We start from the raw sequence: 14,511 nt of genomic DNA, 5'->3' as shown, positions 1-14,511 counted from the left end.
AGCTGACTTGGAAGATTTGAAACCTCCTTATTCTGTCATCTGATCTTCTACTAGGACCCGTTGCTTTGAAATATCTCAATATTAATAGTTACAAGAAATCTTTTCCAGTTCTTATAGCTCATGCTATTTCTTCTTCCTCTAAATCGATAATGAAACGTCTCTAGATTTTATAGTTCATGGGCCTGGTTGGATCTCACATGTGGTGGAGAACGGTTTGTGAGCAGCACGTGTGCAAACGGGGTTTGTTGATAGCGTCAGCCAATTACGTGTATAAATCCATGTCGTATGATGCCAAATAAGTTCACATACAGTACGCTTTCATTAGGAAAAATTCACCCTCTAGAACAAGCAGAGTTATTGTCCTGATCAACTTTGCACTGATTGAAACACACCTGGGGTGCTTCTTGACTATTATATTGTTGTATGTGTACTGCATACACATGTATGAACTGTCAAAGACATTATCTGAAAGTTTCCCATTACTATTAGATTTCTATCGATTTCCCCCTGAATTTCTGAGAATTCTTGCTTTATTTTTTTTAAATTCTATATTACGTGGCATATAATGGTTCATAACAGTTATGTTTTCTTTATGTTCGCTTTGTCAATATTTACCTAAATTTCACTTAAGCTTTTCACTTTTAATTCTACTTGGATAAAAAACATTGTGATCCTGATTTTTTTATAGATTGTACATTTGTGAGTGTGATGTATTTGCTAGTTTATCTTTCTTTAATCTGATACTTTTCTTTCTTTGTTTTAGGTATATATCTTGGGATAGCATATGGATAGGTTTAGTTTTTCAAATATTGGAATTTAAGTCATTTACATGTATTATCATAATTACTCTGTTAGTTTTTATTCGACGTAAGTAAAGTTGCTTATGCTTTCTGTTTTTTGGGGTTTTTTTCTTTTCTTTGTTTTCCTTTTTTTGCTAGTGAGATGGAATATATAGGCCCTATTGCAAAATTCCATTTGGATTGCATTGAAAAATTTTAAAACATATGGACTTTATTTTCCTAATTAATAATTAAAAAAAAATTCTACCTATCAACTGTTTCCTGTGTAAGGTTATGAAATAAACACACTTATATTTCCCCCTTCCCTGCTTTACTCAGTTTCCTGTTCTATTTATTTAATCTGGGATTTTAGACTCAGATAGTACTTTTTGCCCCCCAGTGTTTTGTTTTATGAAAATATGCAAACATACAAAAAAGTTGAAAGGATTTTACAGTGAACGCTTGTGCACCCAGCCTCTAGTTTCTACTATTGCCATTTTACTTTCCTTGCTTTGTCATGTATCTATCCATCCTTCTGTCCATTCACCAACTCATCTTTTTTTAAAATGCATTTCAAAGTAAATTGAAGAAATCAGTATACTTCACTCTAAATATTTCAGCATGAATATTATTAACTAGAATTTAATATTTGCTTGCAGTTTTTTTACCCCTTTGAGGTAAAATTTACAAACAATGAAATACACAAATCTTAAGTGTATTTTCATTGAATTTTGACAAATATATAGCAGATGTTATTTTTTAACATTATTTTCTCTTTCAGTTATTGTTTTGTATTTTAAAAACTCTTTTACAATCATGCTTTAAAATCATTTAGATGATATATTTAAATGGTTTTAGTAATCAACATGAGTTCCATTTCATCAGAACTTCTCCATTCTTTATTTTGATTCATCTCTCAGTTGGCTGGAGTGTACCTTAAGTACTTTTTTCAAGAAGGATATGAGTGATATACTTAGGAGTTTCTGAGTAGCTAGAAATTTTCTTATAGTTCTTTCAGACATGAATGACAAGTTGGATGAGCTTAGAAGTCTTAACTGGCAATCTTTTGTACCCAAAACTATAGATATTTCTGTATTGTCATCTGGTCTTTAATGTTATAGGGCTATCTGAGGCTATCTGCCTGGATAATTGTAAATTCTTCTATCTCTTCTGAACTTGAGTATATCTAGTAGTTGAAATCTTTGAGGTAATTTGCCAGGTACTCAGTGGAATCTTTTGATCTGAAGTATATAGTTTTATTCAATTATGGCAGAGGTTGGTAGCGGTTCCCCCAAATGCACATTTTCCTTCTTAGTAAACTAATTCTTGATTTTCATATGGGCACATAGCTGCTTGGAATAAAACCCATATTTTCCAGACTCCCTTGAAGTTTAATGTTGCTAAACTTCATTTCTGTCACAGGCAGCTGACTCTGATCCTTATGGTTATATCAGCTCAGGAAAGTTTTCTTCTCTTATATTTTTGGTTATTTTGTTTTGTTTATTCTGTTCTCTTTTGTTTTCCCCAGGAACATCTCTTATCTATATTTTCTGTATTATCTGTTCTTTAAATCCAACAATTTTTTCCCTTATTATTTCAATCAGTTTGTCTTTTTCCTCCTCATTCCATGGCAGAGTTTCTCTTCTGTACCTCCGATTTTGACTTTTTGCTGTGCCCATTCTACTCTTTATTGTTTTTAATGAAAAATTTAATTAGCTATTGCTTTTTAAGTTTCCTTAACTCACTCATAACTTTCTGCCTCCTCTGAGCATCACCCTTTTCATCATTGCCTCTGGCCCTCAAAGCTTCACAACTGGAGTGGGGAGGGCAGTCAGGTTTGGTGGGGTCTCAGTCTCTCTGCCGCCTACTTCCTGGAGACCCTGCTGTTTCTCAGGAAGCAGAGGTGTGAGATGGCTTTCAGTGCCTGCCTTCCTCAGGGCCCACCTGCACCATGTTGAACAGGATGGCCCCAGGCTTTCCACCTTGTGGAAGGCACGCTTTCCTGTGCTGGTCCTCCCTCCCTGCAAAGCGTCTTCTTTTTTAATTCTTCTCTGGGTCCTTTCAGAGGAAATCTGGTGTGCAAGACGTTAAACAATTAGTTCCAATGCCTTTTTACCCAGGAGTCTGTAAAAGACATTCTTTAACATTTTTCATATTGTGAGAGCATATACCGTATGCTATAAATTTATTTAAAACAACCTTAGTCTTTGTAGGCAGAGGAACAGAGATGTAAGAGGACTTGAGTCCCCAACTTAGTCACTTGTAAACCATGTGATCCTGGTCATACGCTCTTCAGTTTACTTATCTGCAAAACAGGAGTAATACCTTGGATTGAATGAGATCAAGGACAGTATTGAAAAGCATTTTTAAGTTCTTAAAAGCTAAAAAAAATGTAAGAAATGGCAACCATTCTCTTGATGTTCTTCCTCTTTTTGCTTCTTATAGGCTGGGTCCACGGTATGGAAGATATTCCATAAATCTTTGTTGATTAGTTATTTGGAATGAATGTCCAGAAAATGCTGAAGAATACCTGAGGAGACAAAAGAGAGTGATAGAGTGATTAAATATGTCATTACTGCCTTCTTTGCTATTTATAAGATTTCTTTTAACCTGTGGTATTATCTGCTTAGAAAGTGCCAGATTGTATTAACCATGTTCACATTTTCTCTCTGATCCCTCCTTCTAACCCTTGCTCTCCATTCCCCCAACATTTATTGTAAAAAGGTGTTCTTTTAAAGACTTTTTTTAAAGAAATGTAATTATTCATGGCTCAGTGTCACTTTTAAAGTTGTCCCTTGGTACTTTTTGGAGGCTGCAAAATATGTTTAATTTCCAAACCTTCTTGGAAGTCACCCAATAAATTCAGGCATGGAAGGCATGGTCAGAGTACAGGGTGAACGAAGAGATTGTGCTGTGAGTTGGCCAGTATCGTTTATTATAGGCAATCCAGCAGGTGCGTAAATAGCTCCTACTGGGAGGTTTTCCCCTCAGCTTCCCAAAATGGCTCCATTTCAACATCCAGCAGTGACGCTGTATTCTCAGAATTGGATTAGCTAAGCACTGGGCAAGTAAAATCCACTAGAACGATCCAAAGGAAAGCTTTGCTCCCACATCGACAGCATTAGTATGAAATAGGCTTTTATTTATCACAAACTGTAGGTTTCATCAACTAATTGAAAAGTCTAGTTCTTGGAAGTGCACATATACATTTCATGTTATATAGTTCAAGTCTATGTATGTCATTTTTGAGTCCTTACTAAGTATCAGACCCTGTACTGGGTGCTGTGGAGGGTAGTCAGATGAGTGCAACCTCGCCTTGTCTTTGGGAGTTCACACGTTTGTTGGGAGACAGGGGCAGATATATCATCTCATCATGAAACAGATTGGGAAATTATAAATGCAAGCAAAATGCCGTGGTGTTAGAAAGGAAAACTTGGAGACGCCTCTTGGTAGAGTAAGAATTAAAAGTAGGCATTCTTGCATTCATTTTTTACACAGACAATTATTGAATGCTTTATATCATGAACACTCCAAGAGGGCCAATTTTAGTTGTTAATTATTTACAGAAGAATAAAGTTCAACAGGCAGAAAAGGGAGGGCACTCCAGGGAGTAGGAGTTTAGTTGAGGCCTTGAGGCTACAGGGCCTGCCCAAGAGATGGGGAGGAGTCGGGTGTGGCTCTGACCCAGGATGTGCATATGGGAGTGGGGGAGGGGGTGCTGTAGTGAAGGTAAGGATGGAAGATAGATGAGGGTAAAACTGCAGAGGGTTCTGAATGCCCAGCAAAGGAACAATAAGTTTACATTTAAATCACATTTTTACAAATTGAGTCATTCTAAGTTTACTGGGATTGCTCCCTTTCTGGTGTAACAATTGGAAGTGCGCTATCTGGGAATCAGACCACACTGAATTTGAGCTGTGCCAGATGAATAACTGTGGACAAGTTATTTAACCTTTCTGACACTCAGTTTTCTCATCTGGGAAAATGGGGTTTGTGCAGATTAAGTGAAAAGACATAGGTGAAATGTCCACCAAGGGCATTTGTCCATCTTTAGTAGGTACTCAATAAGGATTAGCCTCTTCTCTTTCCCTCCCTTCCCTTCCTTTTTTTCCCCTCCCCTTCCCAGAGGAAGGCTCTGATGAACAACACATTTCAGTAAGATCACTGAGTCCTCAAGCTTGATTGCTAAGTTTTTTTCTCAATTTTTATCCCAGTGGTTCCCAAACCAGAGCAGTCATCAGAATCACCTACAGGTTGTGTGAAATCACGGATTGCTGGGTCCCACCCCAGAGTTTCTGATTCAGTAGGTTTAGTGGGGGGGGGGGGGGCCTGAGAATTTGCATTTCTAACACATTCCCACATGCTGCTGATGTGGGGAGTGCACTTTGAGAACCCCAACCTTATCTTGTTTTGCCCTGGTGTAGACCCTGTTAGTTGCTTACCCAAGAGCTATCCCCTCATCCCTGCTGACAGAGCCCTGAGCTGTTCTGGTAGTATAGAAAGATTCTTTGATTTCAGTGTTAGGCTTCTACCTCAGTACCAGAAGATGATGATGATGATGGGTCTAAACCAATCACGGTAATCTCAGTTCCCTTGACCATTGATTGATCTGAATGTACCATGTAGTGTCTCAAGAGATGTAAGGGTGAATCAACTGACAACAACTCACAAAGAGAAGGGCTTCTGCCCCTTGCACCTTCTTCCTGAATGTGTATATACTGCTGCAGTTACACTAGTCATCTTGGGACCAAGAGACAACAAGCACGAGGAAGAGAAACAACATGGCAAGGACGTTAGGGCAGAGATACAGGAAGAACCTGGATCCCAAAGGCATCATTGAGCTGCATGCCCTGGATTCCTACCTCAACTTGTTCTCGGTGAGAAAAATACATTTTCATTTGTTGAAGTCACCATAATCTCTTCTTTTGTTACTTGCAGCCAAACACACTCCTGACTGATACAATCTGTTCTAGTTCTCTGATGGCATAATTAATATTGACTTCTTTTATAGATGAAGACACTGAAGTTCAGAAAAATGAAGATGACATAATATATAGTGGTAGAGCTTAGATTCCAACTCAAGCTTCCTGATTAAAAGTTCTTGGCATTTTCCCACTGACCTATAGCTCAACCATTCTAATTATTTCTTCCTACTAATATAAATAAATAAAAATAAATAAATTTCTGTTTTTCCTTCTATTAAGGAAGAAAAAATTGATAATTCCCTATCTGTTCTGAGCTTTACTTGTGCCTCTGCTCTCAGCCATCTGACTTCTGATTGTTATTTATTAATTATCTAAATAATTAATTCCTTCCACATTTACATATAGATGTACTATATATAACGTTTGAACTTGATCTTTTTTGTAATGGACAATCTTACTTTTGTTCAGATTTTGTTCCTTACAGAAAGAAGCAGTTCAAATTAGCTTTGTGTCCTAACTCTTATTTTTTTTCTATCCTAAGATTTTTACTTTTATTTATTTTTATTTTTTTGAATTTCATTTTATTTTATTATTTTTTAAATTTTTTTATTTTTTCCGGTACGCGGGCCTCTCACTGTTGTGGGCTCTCCCGTTGCGGAGCACAGGCTCCGGACACGCAGGCTCAGCGGCCATGGCTCACGGGCCCAGCCACTCCGCGGCATGTGGGATCTTCCCGGACCGGGGCACGAACCTGTGTCCCCTGCATCGGCAGGCGGACTCTCAAGCACTGTGCCACCAGGGAAGCCCCATTTTATTTTTCTTATACAGCAGATTCTTATTAGTTATCTATTTTATACATATTAGTGTATATATGTCAATGTGTCCTAACTTTGAGACATAGGCTTCAGTTATACTTCTAAATTTTTGAAGACCTTGAAGTTCTAATCAAACAAAAATTATAGAGCAATACTAGTAATCTTCCAGAAAACACAATTGGATGCCGACTACTATGTAAACCAGTCTGCATCTCTGACTTTGATATATCTTCTTAACCCACCCACCCATTCATCATACTTGGGCCCTCCCAGCTCTACTACCTCAAGCTGTCAAGGTTAGTGCAAATGTATTGACGAGACCAGCCTGCAAGTCACACTGACACATATGTTTATTCCCCCATTGCCTGGTTAAGACAATGGGCCCATAGCCCTCTGAACCCCTAGGGAAGACTGGAATCCCATTTATTACTAGCTCTTAGATTAGAGCTGGGTATATATGATGGAACTTAAATTAACTACAATTGCTAACAATATTTTCTTTAGTATATGAAGAAATATTGTTATTTAGCTCAGTTAAACTACCTTAAGTAGTTTACTCATGCATTTGGCAAATTTTTATTGAACGTTATGTGTGCTACAGTGATAACGATGCCATCCATTTATACAGTCACTTATCCACAGTTTATAAAAGCACTTTCATAGCATTAGGGGCTGAGGATTGATTTACAATGGAGAGCAAAGCCAGTGTATATTGATGAAATATGCCTATTGTTCATAGAAATATTTGTTAATATAGTTATGAGAACATGTACACGTGTGGTTTAATTTTTTTATTACTATTATACGTTAACATGGTTATGTGCATATGCACATATATGCTCTTGCTTGCATCTTATTACTATTTTCTTGTTGGAGATTTTGACCTCACATCTTATCATTTGTTTAGTGTTACTGTCAATAACAATGTAAGGAATCAATCAGATGTGCTGTCTTCTCATCTATTAAGGAAGAAGGGATCGGTAAGTTCCTATCCATTCTGAGCTTTACTTGTACCTCTGCTGTCAGCCACCTGGTTTCTGATTGTCCTTATTAAGTATTTAGGAGATCACGGGCTAAAATGTGGAGAAAGCTCTCTTCACTCTGTGCCTGCGAGGGCAAAAAGCCTATCTATGAGATGGGAGTAATACTTATCCACCAGGTCAGGTCTTGTTCTACAGTAGGAAAGGGCCACCCCAAATACTGAGATTTGTCTGGAAAAGCTCTGGTACCAGACAGCTCCCTTGCAGAGGCTCGACCATCTTCTGTGTAGAGGTTTGGGTGAAATGGTTTGCACGTTTTCTGGAAAGGGTGGACCCTCATGCTTCTTAGGAATGGAGCAAAGCCAGATTAGCTGACACTTGGAGAGGGGCAGGTAGATTCCTGGCTCAGGAAGCTTTTCGGGGTACATTTCCATAAGGTTGTTCCTTTTGAGATAGCACAAAGGAATGACAGGAGGAGGAGGGGGTGATCAGAGAGCAAAACAGTACAGTACTCAGTACTTTCAAACAGCCCCTTTGAGTTATGTACAGTGTGCTCTCCCACCCCAAGTTACGAGCAGCTGAGTTGAATTAAAAAACAGTCCCTCCTTTGCTGCGACCTGGCCTGCCAAATTCTCAGCTGGCGTGAGCTTTTATAGCTATGTTATAAACCCCCCAAAAAGTGAGGCATATAATGGAAACATTGACATAACTTGAACTCCAACGAGCGGCTTGTGCCTCTCTAATTATCCTTACGTTTCATTGGCCATTTCTCTCCCTCCTCGGGCAGGACCTGCTGCAGAGGCTCTGCCTAATGGTCCAGGGGGCTGGAGGGTTGAAGCTGGGCTTTGCTGGGGATAATGAGACAGTGTCTGCTGGTGGGAAGCCCCTTGTTCCATACATACTAACCCCTCCCTTTTCCTTTCCTTCCCTTGTTCTCCCCCTGCACCGCCTCTCACAATGCCCTCGCACCGCCCCCCCACTCCCCAAAAAAAGGCAGAACAGTTCAGTTGGTTGTAAAAATTAATGAGTTCAGATACAGACTTGCCTTATTCCGGTCCAGCTGCGTAACCAGGGCGATTCCGACCAGCATTCTAGACGCTGACATCAGCTCCACACCCCGGTACAATGCTGCTCTGTTTGATCTCAGAAACAGATCAGGCTCCTGGGCTTTATACATCCTGCTTCCTCCCTTCGTAGACTCATTTTATCACCCACCAGGAGAGCTCATCTCACCGCTCTCCCCCTGGGTAGCTAATACCAGAGGATCAGACCCTACAGCTGACTCTTCTTTCACCAGCTGGACACTTTGATCCAGTCTTCCTGGTCCGCTTGGAGGATCCCTGCCCCCATAGGCGTTGACAACTGGTGGAGGATGAGAGTGATAATGATTTCACCGCCTTGTCTTTGCACAGGACTTCACGATTTTCCATGCACTTCCACGATATCGTCAATGTGGCCCAGGACCACCCTGGGCGGTGGAGGTGGGACACCCATTTTACAGATGAAGAAAGTCTGGGAGGGCTGGTGAGTGGTGAGAGCAGGAACCGATCCCAGAGTCCTGGACTCCTATTCCCAGCTCATTCCATGGACTCAAGGTGCTCACCGCTTAGTGCAGGGACCAGGCAAGGTAGATTGAGTTTCTGTTGGTGAACGGAGCTGGAAGAAAGCTCTGTGGACCCACTCTCTGCCAGGCTAAAGGAGGGGGACGGTGACAAATCACTTTAGGCCCCTCAAAAGTGTGTCATTAATCTGTCACAGCTCACCCCTTCTGCAGAATGCTGCTTCCTCTTCCTCTGGTTCAAGAATATTTATTTCCCAGGAGGACCAGACAGATGTCTTGCTTACAGTGGCTCCGGAAGCATCAACAGCAAAGACGGATTGTAAGCAGTTTAGGAGGATTTCAGGAGAAGCTGTTAAAATGATAACAAACCTTTTTAGAAATAAAACATAGAAGCATAAACCTTATTACAGGGGGCGTTTCATTCCGCAGTTTGGGGTAAATGTTTTAGCAAGTATAAAGTTAGCAAAGAGGAGCACCGAGGTCAGTATCAGTTTCCTGTGGCTGCAGTGCGGCGTTCCACAGACTGATGGCTTAAACAACAGGCATTATTCTCTCCCAGTTCTAGAGGCTAGGAGGTTGAAAACAAGGGCCACGTGCCCTCCAAGGCTCTGGGTTGATGCCTTCCTTGGCTCTTCTGAACTTCTGGTGGTGGCCGGCAATCTTTGGCTTGCCCTGTGGCACCGCAGTCTCTGTCTCTGTCACACCTGGCATTCTCCCTGTCTTCCCATGCCCTTTTTCTCTTCTTATAAGGACACCAGTCATATTGAATTAGGGTCCACCTTAAGTTAAGATGAGGTTGGAAAAGATTGGGGGGTGTCCTAATCCAATGACTAGTGAGGGTCTTTCTAAAAAGAGAAACGTAAGTTGATAACATCTGCAAAGACCCTACTTCTAAATAAGGTCCCATTCACAGGGACCAGGAGTTAAGAAATGAGGAGAGAGGTGGCAGTCTTGAAGAAATGCTCCGGGAGCATCACTTGGAGCTCCTGATTCCCCTCAATGGCTCTTCTCACTTGACTACAAGAATGAATCTCAGAGAGGTTATCCAACCCGACGAGGACCCCATCTGGGAAACTGAGCTGGTTTGCAGTTTCCAAAACCTACGTTCATTCCATTGCATCTTGTCTTTGGTGGACTTTGAATGTGACTGAGCCCTACCCTTGACTTTTGGTGAACTTGCTGGGAACCAAGGCCAGCGAAGCCGCTTCTCGGAAGCCTTCGGGGGCTCATCAGCTGACCCGGAAGCACAGCTTCAAGGTCCCCACTCTGGGTCGTGTGCTCTGCCCACCCCCCTACCCCAGTCATGGCTTCACATTATCAGACAGCCCAGCTCCCTTTAAAGTTGCTTCAACTCATGTTAACCGTCATCTTGCAACATTTCTAGCTGTTTTCCTGTGTCCCTTTCTTTTGTAGAGTATATAAACTCAGCATGTTTAATTTTTTTTTTTTTTTTTTTTTTGCGTTACGCGGGCCTCTCACTGTTGTGGCCTCTTCTGTTGCGGAGCACAGGCTCCGGACGTGCAGGCTCAGCGGCCATGGCTCACGGGCCCAGCCGCTCCGCGGCATGTGGGATCTCCCCGGACCGGGGCACAAACCCGTGTCCCCTGCATTGGCAGGCGGACTCTCAACCACTGCACCACCAGGGAAGCCCAACATGTTTAATTTTTGAAATAGATTTGCTGTGAAGCCTCGTGGTTTTTTAGTGGCTTAAAATGTATTGTCTTGTGAGTTTTTTCGTGCCAGTCACAGTGTTCACTGTGGGAAGCAGCAGGACACCAGGGAGGTTGATGTCTATTCAGTTTTAGGGGGTTTTAAGGCATTCCTGAGACCATCCAGATTTTAAATGTTCTGTCTCATTGTTCCTGAAGCTATTAACATATGCGAGAAATGATGGTGTCTCAGCCCCTAAGCCACAGATTTCAGATTGCCTCCTGTCCCCAGAAATGACTTCTATCAACAGCCTTCAGTAAGCCACTGTAATGGTTCTGAAATGAGAACAACATGGTCATTCCATCATTAAAGCCCCTCCTGCTCTGAGACTGGACACACATTACTGTTTTCTGCCAGGGTTCTGATTTATGAGATGCTCTGTGGGTTCTGGGTTTAATATATATGGCGGGCTGCCCTCAATGTACACGACTTGCTGGAATTCTTTCTCACACGATTAGATGGATCACATTTATGTTATATCGTTACTGTTTGGGTATGCAGGCAATCCTAGCTTTGACCAGTATCATTTAACTAAAACACGTGCCTATTGGAATGTGTCCCCACTTTGCACGGTTCCCTGGTAACTGCTAAGTGAAGACACAAGAGTTTCTGTATGAGTTTCAGTGAACATGGTTCCAGCGCTAAGTAGGACTAGCTGTAGCTGCTTTTTAAATAACATTTGGATGAAGAATGTGACTATGGAGGCTTCCCTGATGGCACAGTGGTCAAGAATCCACCTGCCAATATAGGGGACACGGGTTTGAGCCCTGGTCCGGGAAGATCCCACGTGCCGCGGAGCAACTAAGCCCGTGAGCCACAGCTACTGAAGCCTGCACACAGCAACGAAGACCCAACACAGCCAAAAATAAATAAATAAATTTATATATGTAAAAAAAAGAATGTGACGTGGCAGTTCTCATTTCTTAAACAAATAGTGAGTACCCGTTGGGTCCAAGGCACCAGGCTTGTCTCTGTCCTGAAATACAACTGCCACAGCCTCCACACTCGAGCTAAATGGTGGAGGAGGTCTGATGACGTATGGAAATGACTGAATGAAGACAAAGACAGCTGACAGTTATCAGAGATGGAGTGCGGCAGGGACTCAGAGGGGGCGTGGTCTTCTTTCTGGGGGTGGGAGGATCCGAGAACTTGCATGGAGGAGTCAACATCTGAATCGAGCCTTGAGAGAGGAGGGTATCTGGGGAACGCAGAAGAGGGAAATGGGAGGTGGGCACTCCAGGCTGACCTGACAACATGAGTAAAAGCACAGGGGTGAGAAATCTTGAATCCCAGAGCTGGGAATTTATAAATTCATAAATGATGACCTATGGGTGACACTTTCCAAGGAAGGAATCACACACCAAGGGCGGATGGTGAGAACCAGTCAAGTATGAGGGATCTCACGGTGCTGTCACCTTCACGGCCTTTTTTTGATGCCCAGAACAAATCTGTGAAGGACGGAACCTGGGTGTCCCCATTTCACAGACGAGGAGCAGAGTCAAAAGGCAGAGACCTGCCCAAGCCTTCAAAACTAGCGAGTGGCTAAGCAAGGAGAAGAAGGCAGGTTTCCGGAGGTCCAATCCCCTCCTTTGTCTATTACCCACCCTGAGAAGTTGGTGCCTATGACAGTTGTATTTGGTTTCTGCTAAATTGTCCAGCTTCACATGATTGTGTTCACAAAAATACACAAATACACAAAAATACAAAATACACAAATGCACAAAAATACTAATTATTATAGCTAACCTCTTCCTAAGGAAACACTCATTGAGGGGAAAATGAGAAATCAACCTGGGCACGTCTAATGGCTTTGAGTTTCGTTGCTTTCTTATTTCTTGTGTTCTTTTATTTTGAAAATTAATGTCGATTGGATTTTAGAAAACTGTTCCCCACAGAATATTTTATTGTTAAAAATAAGAATAATAATAACACCCCCACTAAAGGAAGCCGTGGTGTCAAGCTGTCTTCCATTTTGGGCGGATTTTCCTTTTGTTTAGCCAGTAATTACCGCAGGACTGCTGTCCTGGACTCCTCCCGGCAAGGGCTGATGTGTCTCTGAAAGCACGTTGCTTCCACGTCTGAACTCTTCCGTCCTCTCAAGTTTACCTCAAGCATCACGACGAAACCTCTCCATCAGTCACTTCCTGACAGATCAGCATAGATTTAATCCCAATCAGAGTATCTGAGAGCCAGCAAGATGGGGCTGTCAGGAGGCCCACGCTGGCTGGTCTGAAGCCTTTGACCAAGTAAACACAGTCTCAAAGGGCTGGGGAGCTTGAAAGTAAAACTGTAAATGATCCCATCTGTGATTCTTGGCTGGCGATTCCTCTGGGGTGGACCAAAGAGGGGGAAAGCAGAAGAGAGGGTCTCTCTTTGCTTTAAACAAAATACAGTTACCCTTCTAGCATCTTCCTTGTTTGGGGTATTTTCCAAGTGAAAGTTCATTAGGGAGACACGAAAGCACGTCTTACTAATGTCCATCAAAGAGACGGGCTCAGTTTCAAAGCACAGAAGAAATACGATAGTGTTGAAGCAAACTACACGAAAAAGATCTTATGGCCCCAAGAAGCGAGAAAGAAACAGGGACCGGTGACTTGGATTTTTTTTTTTTTAATCCAATCTTTATTTGGGACAAAATAAGTGAGTCCCAGGAAAATGAGTATCTCCTGGGCTTTCTCTTATTTACATCGGGCAGGCTGAACTAAACATTCTGGAATGTTTGTAAATGTTTGGGTTTCCTATTCCATATTTTCTCCTGTTGGCACCAAAGCTGAAGGGTTCAGAATTTCTCAAACAAGGTTCTTACCCACAGTGATGACTATTATTAACATGTATTGATCTAGAGGATATACAGAAACAGGATTAAGTGCAGATCCGGAGCCCAGGGATTAGGTCTGGCTGGAGAGCAGAATGTAAACAGGGGATGTCTGAGTGGTGGGAGGCAGGGGGGCTCATTAGAGGTCTGGGCCAAGGCACAGGGTGGCTTTGTGTCTGTCCTCAAGCCAGGGAGGGGGCCTGGATGCTGGCGAGCCTGAGGGCCAGAACGTCACTTCCTGGGGCTCCACAGGGGTACTGGGCAGGTTCCCAGGGTGACATGCCCCTCTGCAAGGAGCACTCGGGCCAGGTAGAGGGAGGCTCTCTCTTCTGTTGAGTGTTTTGCTGAGGAAATACCAGCTGGTCTCAGGCATGCTCCCTGGGGGAGCAGTTCTCCTCCATTTCAGAAGGGTTCGTCTCCCTTGGCTGCCCGTGGAAAGAGCGGCTGTTTTCCACGCTTCATTCCTCGTGCATTGTGAACCCCCCAAAATACCTCTTTCTAAACAAGGCCCTGGGTGAACATCAACGTCCCCAGGAGAAAATCCACCATAAGAATTCAGGCTGCCATAAAAGAGGATGAAATTTTGCCATGTACAGCAACACTATGCTAAGTGACATAAGTCAGACAGAGAAAGACAAATACTACATGATATCACTTATATGTGGAATCTAAAAAATACAACAACTAGTGAATATGACAGAAAAGAAGCAGACTCACAGATATAGAGAACAAACTAGCGATTACCAGTGGGGAGAGGGAAGCAAGGAGGGGTAATATAAGGGTGTGGAATGGGAGGCACAAACTACTGGGTGTAAGATAGACTCAAGGACGTATTGTACGATGCGGGGAATATAGCCAATATTTTATAATAACTCTAAATGGAGTGTAACCTTTAAAAACTGTGAATCGTTCACTATATTGTACAC

The 14,511-nt window shown here is 42.2% G+C and overlaps 1 long non-coding RNA gene across 3 annotated transcripts; it reads left to right on the top strand.

Moving 5' to 3' along the window:
• The first annotated feature begins 1,780 nt into the window (after positions 1-1,780).
• On the top strand, positions 1,781-11,644 carry LOC137225048 (uncharacterized). 3 transcript variants are annotated; one of them, XR_010943666.1, is made up of 3 exons: positions 1,781-5,656; positions 7,427-7,499; positions 9,258-11,644. It is a non-coding gene; the product is annotated as an uncharacterized lncRNA (long non-coding RNA). The 3 variants fall into 3 exon arrangements; XR_010943664.1 differs by having other exon boundaries at positions 8,912-11,644; XR_010943665.1 differs by having other exon boundaries at positions 1,787-5,656; positions 9,974-11,644.
• The last annotated feature ends 2,867 nt before the right edge of the window (positions 11,645-14,511 follow it).

The sequence above is a fragment of the Pseudorca crassidens genome, chromosome 5, assembly GCF_039906515.1.
Source record: "Pseudorca crassidens isolate mPseCra1 chromosome 5, mPseCra1.hap1, whole genome shotgun sequence".
Taxonomy (NCBI): domain Eukaryota; kingdom Metazoa; phylum Chordata; class Mammalia; order Artiodactyla; family Delphinidae; genus Pseudorca; species Pseudorca crassidens.
Note: the sequence above shows the minus strand (reverse complement) of the source record. Positions and strands in the feature narration are given on the sequence as shown.